This window comes from Nicotiana tabacum, chromosome 20 (assembly GCF_000715075.1).
Source record: "Nicotiana tabacum cultivar K326 chromosome 20, ASM71507v2, whole genome shotgun sequence".
NCBI lineage: Eukaryota > Viridiplantae > Streptophyta > Magnoliopsida > Solanales > Solanaceae > Nicotiana > Nicotiana tabacum.
In genome coordinates this window covers 91,300,806-91,308,546 of record NC_134099.1, presented here as the reverse complement: position 1 = coordinate 91,308,546, position 7,741 = coordinate 91,300,806, and positions in this window count along the sequence as shown.

The window sequence follows — 7,741 nt, the reverse complement described above, 5'->3', positions numbered from 1 at the left end:
CAGTGGCCAGATTGTCAGCTGTGGTTGTTCCCAGTCATATAGTGCAGCCTCAACCACAGGAGGTGCCATATCTCTGACGTTACCGTTGACGTTGTCTACATCACCCATGTCAATTTCGAGTTTGTGTGTTTGATGAGGTTGTTGAAGTCTTTTGTTGGCACTGTTCAATATCCGGAATGTTTTCTCGGGGTCTGAGAGTCCTTCAAGTAGTCATCCAGTCCTCGTAGAGTTTCTAGGCATACACCTGTGCAACCACGTCAACAACCGTCAAAAGTTTCAATCAAAAATTTGGTGTAGAGAAAACTGACTACACTAAGAATTTTTGTATTTCTATCAATGGTAATTGATAATTCTGTTAATTCCCCGGCAACGGCACCAAAATTTGATCACGCCCAACTATGCCTTATAAAAAGGACCCTACGGACGTTGCAAATATAACCTGAGTATTCTGCCCAGAGTTGAATCCATAGAGAGTTAACCTATCAATCACTATCTTTAGATCCACTAAACTCTTGAGAACAAATTTCCCCAAACGTTTGAATCACAGTTGATGGTGTCTTCAATAACTAAAATTGCAAGTAAATAAACAGCTGTAAACTAAGGATGCTAAGGTTGTAAACAATAATGAGAAAACGCTAAGGTAATGACTTCCCCTATTGATGGAATCCCTTCTGTTTATGCTTCATACAAATTGACCAACACCTCTCTATCAATCATGAACGCTCATCTTACCGTAAATCTCTCCCGAGTAATCACAGTAATATACTCAATGCACTCTCCTGAAATACACTAGCTAGCTCTAATTAACACGGTTCACTTTAGATTGCACTCAAGGCTTCGTTATCCCTAATCCCGCCTTTAAACCCGCAGTTATAGATCCCTTTTATACTTTGGGAGTGATGTTGTTCAACAATAACCTAAATATGCACTCTCTCCCGAGTTATGCACACTAAATAGGCATAGCTAATTGAGGATCCTGTCAATTAACTACCACATGCACAAAGTTGAACAAATAAAGATTGAGACTAGCAATTTGTATTCACATAAACAAGAAGTTCATCCCCCAATAGGCTCCATCAAAACCTTAGACAAAGGATTTAGCTACTCATAACTATGGGTAAACAAACTAAAACAATATTCATCATAAAACTTGCAAGAAAAATCAAAGAAAAGAAGAAAGATGTTTTGGGTGATCTCTCACAATTGTTTTCCTTGCCAAATTACTCTCCAAATCAATACATCCCTCTCTTGGGCGAAGTCTAATGTTTAAAATAGGGGTTTGGGCTAATCCCGTGTTTTGCACTTTAGTCCCTGAAGCTCTCCGCCTCCGCCACAGTTCTGCCTCTGTCGCGGTCAAACCGCGGCCAAACATGCTCTCTGATTCTCACTTTGTCTGCAGCCATCTTCTACCGCGGTTCTGCCGCGGTCGCGGTGGAACCGCGACAGTCCTCTTTCAGTTCTGACTTGAGTTGTTTCGCGTGGTTTACTTGACGGAATTTTACGATCGGCCTCTTTTTCTCCATATTTGATCCCAAAAGTACTCCATAGCCTTCTCTGGTCATATATAACCTGCAAAGCATGAAAAATACTAATAAGAGCATTTTGTTATCACTTTTATCATCCAAACTATACAAGAAGGTGGTTATTTAGGGCCTAATTATAGTTAAATTCACCTATTATCACTCGGATCCAGGGGTCTTGCCAACATTTTATGTGTCGCCTAGTGGCAATTCGCCACTTGTAGCCTAGTTGGCAAGTGGACCAACCAATCTAGGCTTGCAAGGAGAGCCTTATTCTTAGTTTTTAATCGCTGAATGCCAAGTCCTCCTTCGTATTTGGGAGAGTGACCTTGTCCCATTATAGGAGATGAAGTTTCCTTTTTTGGTGGGTTGTAACCCATAAGAAATTGCTTTGGTACTAAGGTATGAAAATATATTGCATAATGTGATTTGGAAGCGCGTTGAGTGTAGAATGAGAGTTGTTCGTCCAGCCATGGTGAGGTGACTAGATTTCCACCCAGCCAATCGTTCTTTGAAGTTGTCAAGAAGGAATTGAAAATCAGTTTTAGGAGGTCGACATAAAAATATGGGAAAACCAAGGTATCGCCCGAACTGATGACCTTCTATCATGCAGAAATTGTGGAGTACAAAATGTTTGTCCGAAGGGGTGCAATTCTTAGAGAAGAAATTTTTTGACTTAGTAAAGTTAATGGACTGGCCTGATAGGGCATTAAAGTTGTTTAATGTATCAATAATAGTATGACAGCTTTTAGTCAGTGATTTTGGAAGCGAGGATGATATCAAAAGCAAAGAAAAGGTGGGAAATATGTGGTCCTCCTCTGGATAGTTGTATAAGATACCGTAGTTGATAATCTACAGCATTATTAATATTGTGGGATAGTACTTCCATTGAAAGTATAAAGAGATAGGGAGATAAAGGGTCGCCTTGTCGGATACTGCGTGTGGGTTGAAAAAATGTGGTAGGGCTACCATTGTACAGGTCTGAGATGGAGGAAGTGGAAACACAATACATTATTAATTGTACAAAAGGGGTGGGGAAATGTAGTTGAAGGAGGGCATTGCGTAAGAAAGACCATTCAAGTCTGTCAAAAGTCTTTTTCAAGTCGAGTTTGAGGAGCATATGCGGAACTTTTCCTCGCATACATTGAAATTTGAGGAGGATTTCTTGAAAAATAATTGCGTTATCTGTCGCGCTTCTATTTTTTTGAAAACTGGTTTGGGTAGGGTGGATAATGGTATGTAAGAGCTGCTTTATTTGATTAATGATTATTTTGGTGATAATTTTATAGATAGTATTACATAAGCTAATAGGACGATATTGGGTGATGGAAGTTACATTCTTATTTTTTAGAATGAGGCAAAGATATGTGGTATTGTTCTTGAGGGATGACGTGGTCCTTAAAGATTTAGTGACACAAGGAGATTTCCGAGTGTTTGATGTCAGTCCAGTAATGCTACTGATAAATAAGGATGAAGTCCATCAGGGCCTAGGGCCTAGGGCCTTTAATGGTTGAAAGGAGTTTAGAGCTTCAAGGATTTCAAGGATTTCAGAATTCTGAAGGGGGAGCAATAGTAGATTTTGGGCATCTTGGGAGAGGGTGTTATGCGGGGCTAAGGACGTCGTGTAACTGGAACAAGTTGAATTTGTGGTAAAGAGATGTTATAGTACTCCATTATGTAGAGTTGGAGTTGGGAGGGGTCACAAATCCAATTCCCCCTGAATCTTGGAGGGCAGTTATTTTATTTCGACGACGTTGTTGAATAGTGGACATGTGGAAGAACTTGATATTAGCATCACCTTGGTTAAGCCAGGTGATGCGGGATTTTAATTTCCAAAAGTCTTCTTCCTATTGTAGTACAACATTGTAATCAGTAATTAGATCCTGTTCTAGATTTTGTAAAAAGGAACTAGTGGGGTATTTGTCTGGCGTTTGTATGCCTGCTAGTCTTTTTAAGAGATTTTTTTGTTTTAAAAATATTGCCAAAATGTGTTCTATTCCACACTTGAACAGCGTCAGTGAAATTTTGAATAACGGGTAATAGATGAGAATAGTATGTCCAAATGGATTGGATAAGGAGGCGAAAATCAAGGTGAGAAGCCCAGATGGTTTCAAACCGAAAGACCTTCATTTGTGGAGATAGATGAAAATTGAGTTGGAGTAATAAAGATTAGTGGTCGGAGTGAGTGCGAAGGAGATGTGTGACTAACGAGTTAGGGAATAAATTGATCCAATCATAATTAGCCATTAATCTATATAATCGTTCCATACTATTACTACCTAGCCTACGGTTATTTGACCATATGTATCGGATTCCTTTGAAGCCTAAGTCTGCAAATTGACAGTAATTAATGAAATCAGAAAATATTGGGATCTATTTAAGTTGATAGCTCTCCCGCCAAATTTATCACTCACAGAGATGATTTCATTAAAGTCCCCACCCAATATCCAAGGGCCCGTAAAAAGATCTCAAAAATTTAATATTTTGCCATAAAATATTCCTAGCATGATGACTAGTGCTAGCATATATTACCGAAAATAACCATTGTTAGGCGGATGGAATTACCTTTATCATGCAGTGGATTTCTTGTTGGGTTGTCTCAATAACATCCACTATTAGTGCCTCACAATGTCAGAGGAGGACAATACCACCAGATTGTCCTTCAGTGGGTACTTGTGCCATGTTAGTAAATAAAAAGTCTTCCTTGAGAAAGTTATGATCATGGAGGTGGGTTTCCAGTAGGGCAACTAAGGCGGGACTATGATAGTCTAGGAGAGAGCAGAAATTCCTATGAAATTCTGGGGATTGGGCGCACCGACAATTCCACATAATGAAGTTCATTTGGCTAGTATTTGCTATTGTCATAGGTGTTCGTTCTGTAGCTTGACTGGGTCCAGTGTCATCCTCACTCCAAGGATGGAGTGAGGGGATCACTACTACTGCATGTTTGCTCACCGCTCGATTTGTGGTTGGCCGGATTCGTAAGGAGCAGGTGTGGAGATTTGGAGGACAGTTTAGATGAAACTTTTTTGCATATTCCTCCTGGACCACAAAATCTTTGATTTCTATAAGCCAGAGAGGCTCTGGGCATGTGTTCCTATAATGCTCCATTGCTCTTGCAATTTCCTGTTGGAATTCGATGTTTGGTTCTACTGGATTGGGAGGGGGTGGTGATTGTGGTGGTGTGGGTGGTGGGGTGTTCAGTGGTAGGGGCGTGTAGGGTTGCATCTATAGGGTTGATGGATACGATGTCGATGTTGGATAAAAGGGGAGTTGGAGACGTTGTGGATAGAGGTGGGTGGTAGGTGCTGGGTTTGGTAGTGGTTGATATGGTGCTAGGAATGGAGCTTGCATCATAGACTAGTAGTACCGGCCATAAATGTCTGTTGCTAGGCGGATCCCTTCTGTTACTATTTGCGCTAAATCCGTGGGGTTTGTGAGGAGGATCGTGACTTCCTGATTGTTCACTACCATTGTGAAAATAAGAGTATGATTCTGGAGACCCACCTCCATCCAGGACGTCGGATCCTCTATTGCATGGGTTGTTTGGGCAGTGAAATGTGAGTGTTGGGGTTCATGGTTGAGTTTTGAAACTGGAGGTGATGGTAATGAGGAGGGGGGTGTTTAGGCGAGAGATGGAGTTGTTTGTGTTTGTGGGAGTGATGGATGAATCCTCTGCATGGTTAATATATGACGGTGTAGGGGTACGTAAATTTGCAGTTGTAGGCACTAATGATTGGGGTGAGGAGGGAGTAATATGTGTAGAGTAAGGGATGGTGAATATGGGTGGTGAAATAGAGTGTGACTGCTAGGGTGAAGTTGAGTTTGATGTGGAGTCTTTTATTGAAGCAGAAATAGTAGTATCAAGAATTGGATTTTTAATATTGGTGTGGTCAATTTCGTGTGGGTTTGTATTATCAGTGTGATGATAAGCCTGGGATTTTTGAAAATATTTAGAGATTTGGTGGGTAATCGTGGCCTTAGGTGCATGGTTAGGTTGGATGATGTGGCTTCATGTGGGGTATGAGTAGTGGATTTTAATCCCTGAAAGTTTATGTGAACATTAGAAGTGGAGGCATGGTGTCCTAATGTGCCAGTGATTGGGAGACTAACCTTGTTAGGAGTTGGGTTTGATGGGCTAGGCTTTGATTGGGCTGGAGTTGTAGTTACTGGTCTGCCGTTATTTTGGGCTTGAGTGAGGTGGCCATGTGGGTTAATTGTCTCATCTAATTGAAGTTTTGCAAGTTGATTGGAGTGTGTATAATCACTCTTAACACTAATAATAGGGGTACGAGAAAGATTAGTGGATTTATTAGTTTGTTTTGGGAGAGGGGAATACTTACCTGCTTGAGGCGTGTGGGAAACACCTGTAGAGGGAGGCGGTTCTATGCCTTCTGCAGAGAATGTTGATGGGCTCCCTTTGCTTTGGCGGCAGATTTCCTCGGAAAGTGGATTGTTTTCCATTCTTGTGATTATGTGGGTGCTACTGAGGAATTCTGATTGGTTGTAAGGGTGGACGTTGTGTTTGGCAAGGTGATGGTAGGTGAGTAGTTTTGTAATAAATGCCCTATTTTACAACAGGCAGTACAAAGAAGGTGTATGCCTTCATAAAATATGACTTGTTTCTGGGTTCCTATATAGGTGTGTGTTCTTAGGGGTTTTTCTAGTGGCACACCTGTTGAGTTTTTTTTTAATATAGAAAAGTATTAAAAAGAGGGTGAATGGAAAATGGAGGGAAATGAAAATTTTGAGTAAAATTTTAAGTTTCCATCTCCTTTTAATGAGACATTGTCCCTCATTGGTAGAGGAAAAGGAGTTTGGTGGGTTTATATACAAATGCACTTCATGTAGCTCTTAAAGAGTTAGGAAGAAGGCAAGCCTCGTGCCGTCGTCGTCGCTCGTTCGGCTCGGCTTCGGCTAAAGCTACGTCTACGGCTACGGCTACGGCTACGGATTCGGATTTGGTCAAATGATTGATTGATTAATTTTTTGGACCAAATTTATTTATTAATAGTAAATATTAACGTAATATTATCCGTGTTTGTAACGGATATATTCCAATTCGTGTATTGTACCACCAGTTGCAATAGCAGCCGCCTAGTGCTCCTCCCACCATGGCTAAGTGTTTGCTCCATAACAAGCTAGTGCATTCTCCACCATGGAGAGGGGGCGGGTCTCACAACTGACTGCTATAAATATGAGCAGCAGCATTTGGAGAATCACATACCGAAACAGAATTGAGAGCTATTGATCTTCTCTTCACCGAAAACTCAACGTTGGCTATAATTTGCATTCCTTCCTCTCAGAATTTCCATTCGACTTCTGAGTTTTCCTCCCTTGTTCTGCATTGTTTTAAACTACAAACAAAGCATCCGTAAGTGTGATTTGCTGTCGAACTTTGTATTCGCTGAAACACTGGGGTTTGAGTACCGCTACACCAGTGTGTAATTCGTTCTATCCTGGGAGGAAATAATCCATAACCTTGGGTACTAGGAGCGGATTAAATTCCTTAAGGACACACTGTGAATTCAGTGGGCTCGAATTAATTTCTGTTTTATTTATATTTACATTTATAAGCTAACGTTCTAATTTCCAGAATTATTATTTACAAATACAGGCATAACAACAACAAGCTTAAGGAATTTAATAATTTTAATTTCTGTATTTGTGGTATTCTTATTATTCTGGAAACTTAAAACCTTTGTGGTTTTGTGTACTCCCATTTGGAGAGTAAAGCCTTCATGGCATTTTGTTGGAGATTAAAATCTACGTGATTTTTCACTCCAATTTTAAACATTTGTTTGTGTCATTTTTTTTTCAAAAAAAAAATGGCGAATGATGGAAATCAAGTTGTTCCGATGATGACTGCCAACGCATCGACAAGTTGAACTCCGGCGTTGGCACCGACAGAGAAACCCGGAAAATTTTTTGGGATGGATTTCAAGCGCTGGAAGCAGAAGATGTTCTTCTACTTGACTACATTATGTCTACAGAAGTTCATAAAGGAAGATGTTCCTGATCTTCCAGATGAAACTCCAGAGAATGAAAGCTTTCTCGTGATTGAGGCGTGGAAGCATTCTGACTTCTTGTGCATGAATTATATTCTTAGCGGACTGGAGGATAATCTGTATAATGTATACAGTGGCGTGGAGATGTCAAAAGAATTGTGGAATGCGCTTGAAAAGAAATACAAAACTGAAGATGCCGGGATGAAGAAATTC